The sequence below is a fragment of the Drosophila simulans genome, unplaced genomic scaffold (genome assembly GCF_016746395.2).
Source record: "Drosophila simulans strain w501 unplaced genomic scaffold, Prin_Dsim_3.1 Segkk63_quiver_pilon, whole genome shotgun sequence".
Classification (NCBI taxonomy): domain Eukaryota; kingdom Metazoa; phylum Arthropoda; class Insecta; order Diptera; family Drosophilidae; genus Drosophila; species Drosophila simulans.
In genome coordinates this window covers 1-19,393 of record NW_025416860.1, presented here as the reverse complement: position 1 = coordinate 19,393, position 19,393 = coordinate 1, and the positions used below count along the sequence as shown (strand labels likewise).

The 19,393-nt window shown below is 37.0% G+C and overlaps 2 non-coding genes and 1 pseudogene across 2 annotated transcripts; all 3 read left to right on the top strand.

Annotated features, from left to right (window-relative positions):
* Positions 1-2,564, top strand: LOC120285637 (annotated as a pseudogene; the record flags this gene model as incomplete).
* A 13,143-nt stretch (positions 2,565-15,707) lies between these two features.
* On the top strand, positions 15,708-17,702 carry LOC120285636. Its single transcript, XR_005544867.1, has one exon. It is a non-coding gene; the product is annotated as a small subunit ribosomal RNA (ribosomal RNA).
* A 689-nt stretch (positions 17,703-18,391) lies between these two features.
* LOC120285635 lies at positions 18,392-18,570 on the top strand. Its single transcript, XR_005544866.1, has one exon. It is a non-coding gene; the product is annotated as a 5.8S ribosomal RNA (ribosomal RNA).
* Positions 18,571-19,393: the final 823 nt, after the last annotated feature.

The following is a 19,393-nucleotide window of genomic DNA, read 5'->3' as shown; positions in this document are numbered from 1 at the left end:
CAACTCATGCAGATACATGAAAGGCGTTGGTTGCTTAAAACAGCAGGACGGTGATCATGGAAGTCGAAATCCGCTAAGGAGTGTGTAACAACTCACCTGCCGAAGCAACTAGCCCTTAAAATGGATGGCGCTTAAGTTGTATACCTATACATTACCGCTAAAGTAGATGATTTATATTACTTGTGATATAAATTTTGAAACTTTAGTGAGTAGGAAGGTACAATGGTATGCGTAGAAGTGTTTGGCGTAAGCCTGCATGGAGCTGCCATTGGTACAGATCTTGGTGGTAGTAGCAAATAATCGAATGAGACCTTGGAGGACTGAAGTGGAGAAGGGTTTCGTGTGAACAGTGGTTGATCACGAGTTAGTCGGTCCTAAGTTCAAGGCGAAAGCCGAAAATTTTCAAGTAAAACAAAAATGCCTAACTATATAAACAAAGCGAATATAATACACTTGAATAATTTTGAACGAAAGGGAATACGGTTCCAATTCCGTAACCTGTTGAGTATCCGTTTGTTATTAAATATGGGCCTCGTGCTCATCCTGGCAACAGGAACGACCATAAAGAAGCCGTCGAGAGATATCGGAAGAGTTTTCTTTTCTGTTTTATAGCCGTACTACCATGGAAGTCTTTCGCAGAGAGATATGGTAGATGGGCTAGAAGAGCATGACATATACTGTTGTGTCGATATTTTCTCCTCGGACCTTGAAAATTTATGGTGGGGACACGCAAACTTCTCAACAGGCCCGTACCAATATCCGCAGCTGGTCTCCAAGGTGAAGAGTCTCTAGTCATAGAATAATGTAGGTAAGGAAGTCGGCAAATTAGATCCGTAACTTCGGATAAGGATTGGCTCTGAAGATTGAATAGTCGGGCTTGATTGGGAAACAATAACATGGTTTATGTGCTCGTTCTGGGTAAATAGAGTTTCTAGCATTTATGTTAGTTACTTGTTCCCCGGATAGTTTAGTTACGTAGCCAATTGTGGAACTTTCTTGCTAAAATTTTTAAGAATACTATTTGGGTTAAACCAATTATTCTTATCAATTATAACGATTATCAATTAACAATCAATTCAGAACTGGCACGGACTTGGGGAATCCGACTGTCTAATTAAAACAAAGCATTGTGATGGCCCTAGCGGGTGTTGACACAATGTGATTTCTGCCCAGTGCTCTGAATGTCAAAGTGAAGAAATTCAAGTAAGCGCGGGTCAACGGCGGGAGTAACTATGACTCTCTTAAGGTAGCCAAATGCCTCGTCATCTAATTAGTGACGCGCATGAATGGATTAACGAGATTCCTACTGTCCCTATCTACTATCTAGCGAAACCACAGCCAAGGGAACGGGCTTGGAATAATTAGCGGGGAAAGAAGACCCTTTTGAGCTTGACTCTAATCTGGCAGTGTAAGGAGACATAAGAGGTGTAGAATAAGTGGGAGATATTAGACCTCGGTTTGGTATCGTCAATGAAATACCACTACTCTTATTGTTTCCTTACTTACTTGATTAAATGGAACGTGTATCATTTCCTAGCCATTATACGGATATATTTATTATATCTATGGTATTGGGTTTTGATGCAAGCTTCTTGATCAAAGTATCACGAGTTTGTTATATAATCGCAAACAAATTCTTTAATAAAACGATGCATTTATGTATTTTTGATTTGAAAATTTGGTATAACTCCAATTACTCAGGTATGATCCAATTCAAGGACATTGCCAGGTAGGGAGTTTGACTGGGGCGGTACATCTCTCAAATAATAACGGAGGTGTCCCAAGGCCAGCTCAGTGCGGACAGAAACCACACATAGAGCAAAAGGGCAAATGCTGACTTGATCTCGGTGTTCAGTACACACAGGGACAGCAAAAGCTCGGCCTATCGATCCTTTTGGTTTAAAGAGTTTTTAACAAGAGGTGTCAGAAAAGTTACCATAGGGATAACTGGCTTGTGGCGGCCAAGCGTTCATAGCGACGTCGCTTTTTGATCCTTCGATGTCGGCTCTTCCTATCATTGTGAAGCAAAATTCACCAAGCGTTGGATTGTTCACCCATGCAAGGGAACGTGAGCTGGGTTTAGACCGTCGTGAGACAGGTTAGTTTTACCCTACTAATGACAAAACGTTGTTGCGACAGCATTCCTGCGTAGTACGAGAGGAACCGCAGGTACGGACCAATGGCACAATACTTGTTCGAGCGAACAGTGGTATGACGCTACGTCCGTTGGATTATGCCTGAACGCCTCTAAGGTCGTATCCGTGCTGGACTGCAATGATAAATAAGGGGCAATTTGCATTGTATGGCTTCTAAACCATTTAAAGTTTATAATTTATTTTATAAACGACAATGGATGTGATGCCAATGTAATTTGTAACATAGTAAATTAGGAGGATCTTCGATCACCTGATGCCGCGCTAGTTACATATAAAAGCATTATTTAATACAATGACAAAGCCTAGAATCAATTGTAAACGACTTTTGTAACAGGCAAGGTGTTGTAAGTGGTTGAGCAGCTGCCATACTGCGATCCACTGAAGCTTATCCTTTGCTTGATGATTCGATAAATAAATGATTTTTTCCTGTAGCCAAACACCTCGTCATCAATTTAGTGACGCATATGATATTGTCCCTATCATATAATTTTTGATATAAAGACTTTAAAGAATTGTATCAAGTTGCCAAACACCTCGTCATCAATTTAGTGACGCATATGATATTGTCCCTATCATATAATTAATATAAAGACTTTAATGAATTGTGTCAAGTTGCCAAACACCTCGTCATCAATTTAGTGACGCATATGATATTGTCCCTATCATATAATTAATATAAAGAATTTTAATGAATTGTGTCAAGTTGCCAAACACCTCGTCATCAATTTAGTGACGCATATGATATTGTCCCTATCATATAATTTTTGATATAAAGACTTTAAAGAATTGTATCAAGTTGCCAAACACCTCGTCATCAATTTAGTGACGCATATGATATTGTCCATATCATATAATTAATATAAAGACTTTAATGAATTGTGTCAAGTTGCCAAACACCTCGTCATCAATTTAGTGACGCATATGATATTGTCCCTATCATATAATTTTTGATATAAAGACTTTAAAGAATTGTATCAAGTTGCCAAACACCTCGTCATCAATTTAGTGACGCATATGATATTGTCCATATCATATAATTAATATAAAGACTTTAATGAATTGTGTCAAGTTGCCAAACACCTCGTCATCAATTTAGTGACACATATGATATTGTCCCTATCATATAATTAATATAAAGACTTTAATGAATTGTGTCAAGTTGCCAAACACCTCGTCATCAATTTAGTGACGCATATGATATTGTCCCTATCATATAATTTTTGATATAAAGACTTTAAAGAATTGTATCAAGTTGCCAAACACCTCGTCATCAATTTAGTGACGCATATGATATTGTCCATATCATATAATTAATATAAAGACTTTAATGAATTGTGTCAAGTTGCCAAACACCTCGTCATCAATTTAGTGACGCATATGATATTGTCCCTATCATATAATTTTTGATATAAAGACTTTAAAGAATTGTATCAAGTTGCCAAACACCTCGTCATCAATTTAGTGACGCAATATATAAAAAAATGATCAATCCAAACACCTCGTCATCAATTTAGTGACGCATATGATATTGTCCATATCATATAATTAATATAAAGACTTTAATGAATTGTGTCAAGTTGCCAAACACCTCGTCATCAATTTAGTGACACATATGATATTGTCCCTATCATATAATTAATATAAAGACTTTAATGAATTGTGTCAAGTTGCCAAACACCTCGTCATCAATTTAGTGACGCATATGATATTGTCCATATCATATAATTAATATAAAGACTTTAATGAATTGTGTCAAGTTGCCAAACACCTCGTCATCAATTTAGTGACGCATATGATATTGTCCCTATCATATAATTTTTGATATAAAGACTTTAAAGAATTGTATCAAGTTGCCAAACACCTCGTCATCAATTTAGTGACGCATATGATATTGTCCATATCATATAATTAATATAAAGACTTTAATGAATTGTGTCAAGTTGCCAAACACCTCGTCATCAATTTAGTGACGCATATGATATTGTCCCTATCATATAATTAATATAAAGACTTTAATGAATTGTGTCAAGTTGCCAAACACCTCGTCATCAATTTAGTGACGCATATGATATTGTCCCTATCATATAATTAATATAAAGACTTTAATGAATTGTGTCAAGTTGCCAAACACCTCGTCATCAATTTAGTGACGCATATGATATTGTCCCTATCATATAATTAATATAAAGACTTTAATGAATTGTGTCAAGTTGCCAAACACCTCGTCATCAATTTAGTGACGCATATGATATTGTCCCTATCATATAATTAATATAAAGACTTTAATGAATTGTGTCAAGTTGCCAAACACCTCGTCATCAATTTAGTGACGCATATGATATTGTCCCTATCATATAATTTTGATATAAAGACTTTAAAGAATTGTATCAAGTTGCCAAACACCTCGTCATCAATTTAGTGACGCATATGATATTGTCCATATCATATAATTAATATAAAGACTTTAATGAATTGTGTCAAGTTGCCAAACACCTCGTCATCAATTTAGTGACGCATATGATATTGTCCCTATCATATAATTTTTGATATAAAGACTTTAAAGAATTGTATCAAGTTGCCAAACACCTCGTCATCAATTTAGTGACGCATATGATATAGACTTTAAAGAATTGTATCAAGTGCCAAACACCTCGTCATCAATTTAGTGACGCATATGATATTGTCCATATCATATAATTAATATAAAGACTTTAATGAATTGTGTCAAGTTGCCAAACACCTCGTCATCAATTTAGTGACACATATGATATTGTCCCTATCATATAATTAATATAAAGACTTTAATGAATTGTGTCAAGTTGCCAAACACCTCGTCATCAATTTAGTGACGCATATGATATTGTCCATATCATATAATTAATATAAAGACTTTAATGAATTGTGTCAAGTTGCCAAACACCTCGTCATCAATTTAGTGACGCATATGATATTGTCCCTATCATATAATTTTTGATATAAAGACTTTAAAGAATTGTATCAAGTTGCCAAACACCTCGTCATCAATTTAGTGACGCATATGATATTGTCCATATCATATAATTAATATAAAGACTTTAATGAATTGTGTCAAGTTGCCAAACACCTCGTCATCAATTTAGTGACGCATATGATATTGTCCCTATCATATAATTAATATAAAGACTTTAATGAATTGTGTCAAGTTGCCAAACACCTCGTCATCAATTTAGTGACGCATATGATATTGTCCCTATCATATAATTAATATAAAGACTTTAATGAATTGTGTCAAGTTGCCAAACACCTCGTCATCAATTTAGTGACGCATATGATATTGTCCCTATCATATAATTAATATAAAGACTTTAATGAATTGTGTCAAGTTGCCAAACACCTCGTCATCAATTTAGTGACGCATATGATATTGTCCCTATCATATAATTAATATAAAAACTTTTAATGAATTGTGTCAAGTTGCCAAACACCTCGTCATCAATTTAGTGACGCATATGATATTGTCCCTATCATATAATTTTTGATATAAAGACTTTAAAGAATTGTATCAAGTTGCCAAACACCTCGTCATCAACTACTATATTATGGTTGCGCCGACCTCTCATATTGTATTCTCTTATGTGTTCATAGGATTTTGGCAATTATATACGAGTAAATTAAATAATATACTTATGAAAATGATTAATTATTATATGTATAAGGGAAAAAATGCTGAAATATTCCCATATTATCTTAGTATTATAGAGGAAAGACCGTTGCCGACCTCTCATATTGTTCAAAACTTATGTATTCATATGATTTTGGCAATTAAATGAGTAAATTAAATAATATACATATGAAAATGATTAATTATTATATGTATAAGGGAAAAAATGCTGAAATATTCCCACATTCTCTCAGTATTATAGAGAAAAGCCATTATAGTGAGAGGGTATAGTAGTGTAAACGACCGGAATTACGACAGAGGGTTCAAAAACTACTATAGGTAAGGCAGTGGTTGCCGACCTCTCATATTGTTTAAAACTTATGTATTCATATGATTTTGGCAATTATATGAGTAAATTAAATAATATACATATGAAAATGATTAATTATTATATGTATAAGGCAGTGGTTGCCGACCTCTCATATTGTTAAAACTTATGTATTCATATGATTTTGGCAATTATATGAGTAAATTAAATAATATACATATGAAAATGATTAATTATTATATGTATAAGGGAAAAAATGCTGAAATATTCCCACATTCTCTCAGTATTATAGAGAAAAGCCATTATAGTGAGAGGGTATAGTAGTGTAAACGACCGGAATTACGACAGAGGGTTCAAAAACTACTATAGGTAGGCAGTGGTTGCCGACCTCTCATATTGTTCAAAACTTATGTATTCATATGATTTTGGCAATTATATGAGTAAATTAAATAATATACATATGAAAATGATTAATTATTATATGTATAAGGGAAAAAATGCTGAAATATTCCCACATTCTCTCAGTATTATAGAGAAAAGCCATTATAGTGAGAGGGTATAGTAGTGTAAACGACCGGAATTACGACAGAGGGTTCAAAAACTACTATAGGTAGGCAGTGGTTGCCGACCTCTCATATTGTTCAAAACTTATGTATTCATATGATTTTGGGAATTATATGAGTAAATTAAATAATATACATATGAAAATGATTAATTATTATATGTAAATTAAACCAAATACGTTTGTATTGAATGGTTCTTTTTATTAGAGCCAACTGCTCTGAATTTTGGTATCTTACGAACTAAATGCAAATCAAATTTATTCAGGCCGCCAAGTCTTCGGTTGGAGGCAGCGGTCCCAGCAGAGCGCTTAGTCAGCGCCTCGTGCCGTCTGGAGTTCCGTGCCTTCGACGGTCACCCAGCGCGCACATGCCCGCCTCGCATTACGCTGACCCTTGCACATCGCTTTCGCTAAAGCGAAATGCGTTACTGGGCTGGCTCAGCGTCGCCGATGTTATTGTTGGTCCATCCGGTCTTGGATGGCATTTCGGCGGGTCGTCGCACCCCTCTGACTTGCTCGTGTTAACTCCTCCTTGTCTTAAGATGAAGTCGTCCCCGGATTCAATGGTCTTAGATGGTTGTTGACGTTTGGCTTTCAGACGGTAGATAAGAAAGATGATGACCAGGGTTATTGAGGCTGTGGAGGAGACAGAGCAAAAGATCCAGGTGTTGCCTGATGGCAGTCGGGATTGGAGGTGGTTGATGTGCTGCAGATTTTTAACGCTCATTCCGTGAATTGATGACAGACTAAGGCGCTCTAGATGCCTCAGAACGTTTACTTGGGCCATGGCTGAAACTGCGGCTTTCTTCTTTGATGTTCCGATATTGTTGACGTAAAGGGTGCCGTTTATTTTAATTTTTTCGGTATATGATACCAGGTAAGTTCCTGATATCATCCGGCTTATTCCCTTTTCGTCGGTGATATTTATCGTTACATCGTTGGTGATGAGCATTCCCTCGTCGATCATGGTGACTGGGTCCAAGTGTCCAGGCTGGGTGTTGCAATGGGCGACCATGCCAGAGATGAGTTGTTGTGCGCAAGTTGGCGCTTTCGATCTCCTGCAGAAGGTGGTGCCCGCTGATACATTGCAGTCCTTGACCGCGAAGGTTTCCGTACCGCAATCCGCGACCGTGCTACCGTCCTCGAAATCTAAGATTCTATTTTCATGCTGTACTGGGAATATTCTTATTTTTCTACAAGTTAACAAAGGCTTCGGAAATTTTATTAAAAAGTACAATAGGTCTCGATTTTGAAAAGTTTTTATGCTAGCTACCTCTAAAATATCTGACACGCTAACGTTTGTGGGATGTTTACTTTCAATCTCCTTTACGTCAACGTCATTCAGGATTATTGGACTTATTACGTTTAATTTGGAAAGGGTGATTGCAAGTATTAAATTTTCAAGCTCTTGAATTACAACACGGTTTTTTGCCAAAATTGTCTCGTACAAATGTTCTGTGTCTAAGTTGTCCGATTTTAAAATAGAATTCATGGATGAGGTCAGTGTGTTTAATTGCAATTGTATTTTGTCGTTTATTTCTATCTGTCCATTTACCGAGTCCGTTAGCTGTCCCTGTCTAAGCCTCACCTGGTCCCAGTCGTCAGAGTCAGGTGTCCCCGCTATTGCTTTTAAAGCAGTCCCTATGAAATTAAGACTACGGGCATGTCGGTGACGTACCTTTAGTGTGTCCAGAAGAGTCTCTATTCGTTCCAAGTCCGTTTCAAGTACCCGTCTCATGTGCTCCTTCACGAAGAAGTCCATTGCGTGTTTCGTCTCGTCTGCGTAAGTCTCGTACGATGTAACGTTCGTTGTATGTCCCATGTAACCGTACTCGTCCCATAAAGTAATATCTCCGTCCATTATTGGTATGTGGTTAGCGTGTGAGTATTCGTTTAGTTTTATGGTCCAAGAGGGAGTTGTCAGTAGGACTAACGGGAGTAGCAAGTTTCCTAACCTAAGTGCGAAAAATATAAAATATAGAGAGTAACAAACGCCACTAAAGTATAAAAAAGTGATAATATAAAAAAATGTAAAAAAATTTTAAATTAAATTGGGCACCCTCTTAACGAAGGTTGTCCTTATGGACCACCCTCCCTTTAATAAGCACTGTCGTGCCCAGATCAGCCTCAATGACCTCTTCTGAGCAGAGTGGCGTTAATTTGGTACCCAGGCGTCTGTTGGTTTTTAACCAGACTTTTTCGCCTACTTGGTACTGCTTATTGTCTTTGTGTTCATTTGAGTACCTAAGTGTTTTCTCTTGAGCCTCTTTGATCTTGTCTCTTATTGTGCCCGCAAAATCTGGTGGAATAGCGTGAACTATTTCATGAGGCTTTTTATTTGTAACCGAGTGGACAGTTCTGTTATATTCTATTGTTGCAAATAGAATGAGGTCGGTTGTCTCGGTTATGTTTTGATCTATCTTGATGCACCGTGCGATTTCTGCTAGGGTGCTATGAAATCTCTCAACTTGGCCATTAGACGTGCTGTGCAAGGGGGGCGCATTTGAGACCTGTATACCATACCTATTTTCTAGGATGGTTCGTATGGTTTGTGAGTTGATAGACCTTTCATTGTCGCAATAAACTGTTTTTATTTTAGGGAACAGATTTATTAGTTGTAGTATCGGAGTTTTGATATCTACGATTGCTCTTGAATCGATTGGTTGGACTATAGCGAATTTTGAAAATTTGTCGATACAAGTTAGAAAATGCTTTTGATCAGTTGAAAATATATCTATGTGGATAATTTCCCCAGTATAACCGGGAATTGGTGTTTCCGCTATGGTTTGTTGCACTGGGTGACGATTGTATTTTGCTTTGGAACATGTTCTGCAATTTGCGGTGATTTCTGCCGCTAGCTGGCCCATTTTGGGAAAAAAGTAGTCACGAAGGACCTGTTTTACGTTTTCCTGTCCTGCTCTATGGGCCCTATTGTGTTCCGTGGTCATAATTTCCCTTTGCTCGGTACTGTTTGTTATATCGGTGACCAAGCTTTTACAATGTCTAAATGTCGTCGAGGGAAAAGCGACGATTAAATCGTGCTGAATGAAGGCGAGTATAGGTAGCTCGCAGTGGATTGCATTGACGACATCTATTTTTACTAAATCTTCTAGTGAGCGAAGCAGTGTTGTGCGGTCTGTAAATCGCACAATGTGACGCGTTTTTGATTTAAAAAGGATGATCGACTTTATAGACGGGAAATCTGCCTGTTCGATCACTATTTGGTTCCTGAAACAGTTTACAGGTTTTTCCGTTGACTCTATAGTGTAGGTCAACGACTCCTCACTGTGGATAGTAACGATGTCGGAGTGTGTATCGTTATCTAAAGCATTTACGTTTTGCCGCGACAAGGCGTCGGCTACGTGGTTTTCTTTACCCGGCTTGTAGAACACTTGTGCGTTATGTTCATCAACAAACGCTTTCCACCTTTTGAGCCTGGGATTCGGATTTTTATCCGACATTGAACCGGTCAGTGGTTGATGGTCGGTGAAGATGTTTAACTTCTTTACGCCATATAAATAGCTTCTGAGATTTTGGAGTGCCCATACTATTGCTAGTAGTTCTCGTTCATTTGTTGCCATTGAAATCTCTGTTCCGCGTAACGTACGAGAGATCATGGTGATTGGACGACCTTTCTGTGAAAGAACAGCCCCTAGGCCGCTTCCAGAGGCGTCAGTGGTCAAGTCAAATGGCTGAGTGAAATCTGGGTATGCCAACATGACATCCTCAGACTCCAGGATGTTTCTAAGTTTTTCAAATGATTTTCGCTGCTCGTTGGTCAGCTCTAGTTTGACTTTCTTTGAGTGGTTTGCACCAATTTTTCCATTGTCACCTTTTAGAATATTCGTCAGAGGTCTTGCGATGCTAGCAAACCCCTTTATGAAACATCTATAATAACTGGCCAGTCCCAGAAATGACCTGAGACTGAACAGTGTTGATGGAGGTTGAAATTCTTTTATAGCCTTAACCTTTTCAGGCGAAGTTTTAATTCCCCCTCGGGACACTATGAATCCCAAATATTCTACGTTCTCCTTAAAGAACATAGATTTTTCTACAGACACTCTCATGCCTGCATCGCACAAAGTTTTTAGGACCGTGTTTATATCGTTGACATGACTCTCCATTGTTTGGGAGAAAATGATTACGTCATCGACGTAGACATAGCAAGTTTTACCGATGTGATCTCTCAGAACATCATCTATGGCCCGTTGGAAAATACTAGGGGCATTTTTTAAACCAAAGGGAAGTCTGCAGAATTCATACTTCCCATTGTTGACCGAAAAAGCTGTCTTTTCTCGATCGCGCTCCGCGAGCTCAATTTGATGGAAGCCCGACTTCAGATCAAGAGTCGTGAAGTACTGGGCTTTTCCAATGTTCGACAGTATGGTCGATATGGATGGTATAGGATACTTGTCATCAATTGTTTTCTGATTCAGTTTTCTGAAGTCAATAACGAGACGTTTCTTCCTATGACCTTCTTCGTCAAAACCCTTCTTATCAACAACCCAAATTGGGTTATTGTAAGGCGACCGGGATGGTCTTATTATTCCGTCTGCTAGAAGTTGTTTAACTTCTGAATTGACGAAATCGGCTACACCCATCGGATATGGGTAGAGTTTTGAATATACAGGTTCCCCGTCAGTGCGGATCGTGGCGACCGTATTTATATTAAAGGGGAGGGACTCGTTTGGGTCCGCAAAGGCTTTTGATCTGTTTTTGATCATCTTTTTAAAATCTTCGTTGACGGCGTTTGGCACGTCCACGTCATTGATGTTAATAAAGTTTACATTTCTGCATTTTGAGTAAAAAATCTGCTCTGTACCATGATCATGCTCAATGATGTTTTTTGTTAGATCAATTTTTGCATTGACCCTTTTTAGTACATCTAGTCCAACAATTCCGTCATATCCGTTCAGGTTGTTTAACAAGAAAAAGTATGACTTAACATTGAATAGATGGATCAGACACTTTTGTTTTATTTTTGTGTGCCCATGGATTGATGTAACTTCAAATGGTGTTTCCACCGGTTTGAAGTGTTTTAGTTCAGATAAAGGTTTTATGTAATTTTTGGAGGCTCCTGTATCTAACAGTAACCTGATTTCCCGCCCCGCTATCGTACGAATTATGTACGGGAGCAGGGACGTTCCCCTAAAAAATTACATGATTCGAATCGGACGTGTTATCTGCCTCGATTTCCGCTGCTTCGTAGGATGACTTTACCCTATACTCCTGGTCATGTGACTGCTCTTGGGTCGTATGGTTCAACCATTGACGACTGCGAGCTGTCTGCTCGCCCCTAAATTTAGAACGTGATGTGGGATCAACGTCCATTGGTTCGGGACCTAGATTTTGAGAATAGCTTTTACGAGGATTATTTGATTCACTGTTCTGTTGCGTTTGGCCTTTATGTCCTTGGTTTTTAGAAAATTGAGAGCCTCTAGTTTGGTTACTAGTGCCCGGTGCATTATTGTTTTGATTTCTCTGGAAAACACCCTGGGAGTTGTTGTGGTTATTACCTTGTGGGGTGTTATGAAAACGGTTACCCTGGCGACGGTTTTCTGAATTGTAGGATTTGTCCTCTAAATTTTTATTAAAGTTTGCAACGAACCAGGCTCGCTCATTGCAAGACTCTGCCCGTTGAGCCACAGCCAATGCTGATGGCAAATCTTTGGGCGCAGCTGAGAGAACTACATGTCGGACTGATTTTTTTAACCCGGTCACAAAAGCGGTCAAAGCGTCCTGCCGTGACCTATTATTTAAGATAGCGGCAGTATTTGTGTCATAAGACAACAAAGTCTTACTAATAATAAGAGTTAGCTTTCTCTCAATCTCATTATAAAAAGTCATTAGGGGAAGTTCTCCCTGACGCATAGTAAGCATTTGTTGTTGCGTTACCTCGATTGGAGTTTGTTCTGCATAAGCGCAGTCCATTCTAGCTATTATAGCATCAAAATTTAGTACTGTATTATGTGACGTAAGCATTACTCCCGCGGGGCCTATTACCTTGTTACGTATGATTCCTACGGCCTGGTAGGTTCTAGAGCTACCCAAATATGGTTTGTAGATTTCGTAGGCGTTAACTGCTGCGGTTCGCCATGCCACATACTCATCTTGTTTTCCGTCAAAACTTGGTATGGACTTTACTAAGTCTAGTGGTTCATTACAAGAGATAGCTGAGTTATGTGGTATTTGCTCGTATACCACTAGGGGTCCACCCTCATTTACTCTCTGCCTATTCTCAACCTCTTTAAGCTTTTCTGAAAATATTTTTTGTTGATGCTCTAGTGCGCCATTTACGGCCGCTTCCATGAGTCTAATTACATCTTTATTACTAATGGTACCTGAGGTTTTCGCCTGTTCTTGTGTTGCTGTTGTCTCTTGTTGAAGGTCCTGATGTTGATTTTGAAATTCCTGGTCGTTAACCATTTTTACTTTGTCTGTAAAGCCGTCAATTAAGTTACTTAATTCTATATCTTCGTCGGTCTCAGTACCGTCAATGTAACCCCCTTGATGGCTATTATTTCTTATGTCTTTATAGCTCTGTATTAAGTCTTCGTCACTGTCGTTGTTTTCGTTACTGTTTCTATACATCGGACAATGATACTTTTTAAAAAAATTTTTTTTATAATTTGTATGAGAAAGAGCTTAATTTTCCTTCTTCATCATTTGTTTTTTTTTTTTTTTTTTTTTTTTATTTGTAAATGAAAATCGCTATACCTGAACTTTTAATTGCAATCACTTTTTTTTTATTTCGTTACTTATTATGTGTATTTTTTTTTTTTTTTTTTCAAAAATTGGCACACATGTCTGGTTGACGTTAAAAGAGGTAAATTGAAAATAAAGATCTCACTTACATGTTATATTGGTATACTGGTATAATAAAAATGCATCGAAGACGGTAGCTGGTTGATCCGTTTATCCTCTGGCTGTCGTTGATTTAGCTGATTACTGTTGATATGCAGCGGTTTTCACTGTTGCTTGTGCAGCGTTGTTTTGCTTTTGTATTAGATAATTTTGTTTGTTTGTTGCTGTTCACTATTATTGTGCAGCGCGCGAGTCCGAAGTGTCAAAGAAAACCCGATTACGAGACCTTGATTTCTAGATCTTTTTACTACGGATTTTAAGGTTTTACGACACTTAAGCGCGTTGGGCGTCAATTAAACCAAATACGTTTGTATTGAATGGTTCTTTTTATTAGAGCCAACTGCTCTGAATTTTGGTATCTTACGAACTAAATGCAAATCAAATTTATTCAGGCCGCCAAGTCTTCGGTTGGAGGCAGCGGTCCCAGCAGAGCGCTTAGTCAGCGCCTCGTGCCGTCTGGAGTTCCGTGCCTTCGACGGTCACCCAGCGCGCACATGCCCGCCTCGCATTACGCTGACCCTTGCACATCGCTTTCGCTAAAGCGAAATGCGTTACTGGGCTGGCTCAGCGTCGCCGATGTTATTGTTGGTCCATCCGGTCTTGGATGGCATTTCGGCGGGTCGTCGCACCCCTCTGACTTGCTCGTGTTAACTTGTATAAGGGAAAAAATGCTGAAATATTCCCACATTCTCTCAGTATTATAGAGAAAAGCCATTATAGTGAGAGGGTATAGTAGTGTAAACGACCGGAATTACGACAGAGGGTTCAAAAACTACTATAGGTAGGCAGTGGTTGCCGACCTCTCATATTGTTCAAAACTTATGAATTCATATGATTTTGGGAATTATATGAGTAAATTAAATAATATACATATGAAAATGATTAATTATTATATGTATAAGGAAAAAAATGCTGAAATATTCCCACATTCTCTTAGTATTATAGAGAAAAGCCATTATAGGGAGAGGGTATAGTAGTGTAAACGACCGGAATTACGACAGAGGGTTCAAAAACTACTATAGGTAGGCAGTGGTTGCCGACCTCTCATATTGTTCAAAACTTATGTATTCATATGATTTTGGCAATAATATGAGTAAATTAAATAATAAACATATGAAAATTAATATGTATTATATGTATAAAGAAAAAAATAATCATATTATATATGAATAATGGAAAAAAAAATGAAATGTTCATATAATCTCTTAATATATAAGAGAATAGCCCGTATGTTGGGTGGCAAACGGAATTGAAAATACCCGCTTTGACGACAGCGGGTTCAAAAACTACTATAGGTAGGCAGTGGTTGCCGACCTCCCGCATTATTCGAAATATTTATTTCGGATTATGTTTATATTGGTTACATACAATAAAGTATATTATTATCCGTACAAATTTGTTTCTCAGTTCTATAGAACACGGGACTTGGCTCCGCGGATAATAGGAATATACGCTTTTTAGATAATATCGTTGAAACAAAAGTCAAGTTTCTATTATATATAGAATAACAAATCGTTTCCATATATTATCGTTAATTTTTGGAGGCAGGCAAATATTTATTTATTACCTGCCGTATAGTTGGATTATTATATCGTTACGGTATAATACAAATATGGATTCTTATGAAAGAAATATAAAATTATATATTAAATGTGGAAATATTATCATATGCGCTTGGTTTTATGTTATATATTACCAGAGAGATATATGAAAGAGATAAATTTTAAATTTATCTTCAAAATGCAAATGATTTAACTTAATATTTATATTGGTTAAACAAAAATTGTACATGTGTGGATACAATAATTATGTATGTTGGAAATAAAATGATATTTTATAATGAAATATGTATATATAAAAAGATAAAATTATAGAAACATATATATTACAATAATTATATGAAATTCTTGTTATATTGGTAAAACAAGTATGAATTAAAAATGAAATTATGGATTACGAATGCTATATAAAAATGGCCGTAATCGAATGGATATTTTACTTATAAATATATATTTAAAATTTTACCCAAAGGCGAAATATTGAATTTTATTCAATATAATAAAAATCATGGAATAATATAAAGTGAAAAATCTATATATCTATTATATTGCTTATTTCGATTCAAAAAATATGAATGGAATATGAAGGAAAAACATTATTCTGGTTGATCCTGCCAGTAGTTATATGCTTGTCTCAAAGATTAAGCCATGCATGTCTAAGTACACACGAATTAAAAGTGAAACCGCAAAAGGCTCATTATATCAGTTATGGTTCCTTAGATCGTTAACAGTTACTTGGATAACTGTGGTAATTCTAGAGCTAATACATGCAATTAAAACATGAACCTTATGGGACATGTGCTTTTATTAGGCTAAAACCAAGCGATCGCAAGATCGTTATATTGGTTGAACTCTAGATAACATGCAGATCGTATGGTCTTGTACCGACGACAGATCTTTCAAATGTCTGCCCTATCAACTTTTGATGGTAGTATCTAGGACTACCATGGTTGCAACGGGTAACGGGGAATCAGGGTTCGATTCCGGAGAGGGAGCCTGAGAAACGGCTACCACATCTAAGGAAGGCAGCAGGCGCGTAAATTACCCACTCCCAGCTCGGGGAGGTAGTGACGAAAAATAACAATACAGGACTCATATCCGAGGCCCTGTAATTGGAATGAGTACACTTTAAATCCTTTAACAAGGACCAATTGGAGGGCAAGTCTGGTGCCAGCAGCCGCGGTAATTCCAGCTCCAATAGCGTATATTAAAGTTGTTGCGGTTAAAAACGTTCGTAGTTGAACTTGTGCTTCATACGGGTAGTACAACTTACAATTGTGGTTAGTACTATACCTTTATGTATGTAAGCGTATTACCGGTGGAGTTCTTATATGTGATTAAATACTTGTATTTTTTCATATGTTCCTCCTATTTAAAAACCTGCACTAGTGCTCTTAAACGAGTGTTATTGTGGGCCGGTACTATTACTTTGAACAAATTAGAGTGCTTAAAGCAGGCTTCAAATGCCTGAATATTCTGTGCATGGGATAATGAAATAAGACCTCTGTTCTGCTTTCATTGGTTTTCAGATCAAGAGGTAATGATTAATAGAAGCAGTTTGGGGGCATTAGTATTACGACGCGAGAGGTGAAATTCTTGGACCGTCGTAAGACTAACTTAAGCGAAAGCATTTGCCAAAGATGTTTCATTAATCAAGAACGAAAGTTAGAGGTTCGAAGGCGATCAGATACCGCCCTAGTTCTAACCATAAACGATGCCAGCTAGCAATTGGGTGTAGCTACTTTTTATGGCTCTCTCAGTCGCTTCCCGGGAAACCAAAGCTTTTGGGCTCCGGGGGAAGTATGGTTGCAAAGCTGAAACTTAAAGGAATTGACGGAAGGGCACCACCAGGAGTGGAGCCTGCGGCTTAATTTGACTCAACACGGGAAACTTACCAGGTCGAACATAAGTGTGTAAGACAGATTGATAGCTCTTTCTCGAATCTATGGGTGGTGGTGCATGGCCGTTCTTAGTTCGTGGAGTGATTTGTCTGGTTAATTCCGATAACGAACGAGACTCAAATATATTAAATAGATATCTTCAGGATTATGGTGCTGAAGCTTATGTTAGCCTTCATTCATGGTGGCAGTAAAATGTTTATTGTGTTTGAATGTGTTTATGTAAGTGGAGCCGTACCTGTTGGTTTGTCCCATTATAAGGACACTAGCTTCTTAAATGGACAAATTGCGTCTAGCAATAATGAGATTGAGCAATAACAGGTCTGTGATGCCCTTAGATGTCCTGGGCTGCACGCGCGCTACAATGAAAGTATCAACGTGTATTTCCTAGACCGAGAGGTCCGGGTAAACCGCTGAACCACTTTCATGCTTGGGATTGTGAACTGAAACTGTTCACATGAACTTGGAATTCCCAGTAAGTGTGAGTCATTAACTCGCATTGATTACGTCCCTGCCCTTTGTACACACCGCCCGTCGCTACTACCGATTGAATTATTTAGTGAGGTCTCCGGACGTGATCACTGTGACGCCTTGCGTGTTACGGTTGTTTCGCAAAAGTTGACCGAACTTGATTATTTAGAGGAAGTAAAAGTCGTAACAAGGTTTCCGTAGGTGAACCTGCGGAAGGATCATTATTGTATAATATCCTTACCGTTAATAAACATTTGTTATAATACAAATAAATACAATTTACCAAAATAAAAATATTACAAAATGATTCTACGGAATCAAAAGTTAAAGTGAAAATAAAATGTAGATGGCTTTTATTTTATTTATATGTGGGGCTTGGCAACCTCATAAAAAGACTTTAACATTATTAATGTTGTTGTGCGTATTTGTGGCAGTACTTACTACAACAACGGCGTTTCCTATAAAAACAAATTCTCGAAAATGGAAATCGAAGAAACTAAACTAAATTCGAAAGTGGAAGTCGAATTAAAATTAAAATAATTTTGAATGTGGTAATCGAAATAAGTTTGTGTGTATATGGACCATAATATACACGCGTTGCGAATATGTATTGTTCATCTATGTTATGAGCATACGTTGGCTAATGCAACAACCTAAAATATACAATGTTTGTACCTGTCATCCATCAGGTTAATGTTTTATATAAATTTTGCAGTATGTGTCACCCAAAATAGCAAACCATAACCAGATTATTATGATACATAATGCTTATATGAAACTAAGACATTTCGCAACATTTATTTTAGGTATAAAAATAAATTTATTGAAGGAATTGATATATGCCAGTAAAATGGTGTATTTTTAATTTCTTTCAATAAAAACAATATTGACATTATATAAAAATGAATTATAAAACTCTAAGCGGTGGATCACTCGGCTCATGGGTCGATGAAGAACGCAGCAAACTGTGCGTCATCGTGTGAACTGCAGGACACATGAACATCGACATTTTGAACGCATATCGCAGTCCATGCTGTTATGTACTTTAATTAATTTTATAGTGCTGCTTGGACTACATATGGTTGAGGGTTGTAAGACTATGCTAATTAAGTTGTTTATAAATTTTTTATAAGCATATGGTATATTATTGGATTAAATAATGATTTTATTCATAATATTAAAAAAGAAATGAAAAACATTATCTCACATTTGAATGTGAAAAACGAAGAGAAATATTTTCTTTTTCAATCAAATAATACTGAGAAATGTCTAGCATAAAAAATTGAAATATTTTTCATCTAGAATTGTCTCTTATTAATGATTCGAAAAAAAAAAAACTTGGTTATGTTATTATTCTTCGTTGGTTCGTTAAATGGATAAAAAATAACTTTGCTTACAAGAACTATTGGAACTATTTATAACGAATTTAATTGATTGTTTTATCATTTATATATAAAGAATTTATGGCAAAATATAGTTATATATACAACCTCAACTCATATGGGACTACCCCCTGAATTTAAGCATATTAATTAGGGGAGGAAAAGAAACTAACAAGGATTTTCTTAGTAGCGGCGAGCGAAAAGAAAACAGTTCAGCACTAAGTCACTTTGTCTATATGGCAAATGTGAGATGCAGTGTATGGAGCGTCAATATTCTAGTATGAGAAATTAATGATTTAAGTCCTTCTTAAATGAGGCCATTTACCCATAGAGGGTGCCAGGCCCGTATAACGTTAATGATTACTAGATGATGTTTCCAAAGAGTCGTGTTGCTTGATAGTGCAGCACTAAGTGGGTGGTAAACTCCATCTAAAACTAAATATAACCATGAGACCGATAGTAAACAAGTACCGTGAGGGAAAGTTGAAAAGAACTCTGAATAGAGAGTTAAACAGTACGTGAAACTGCTTAGA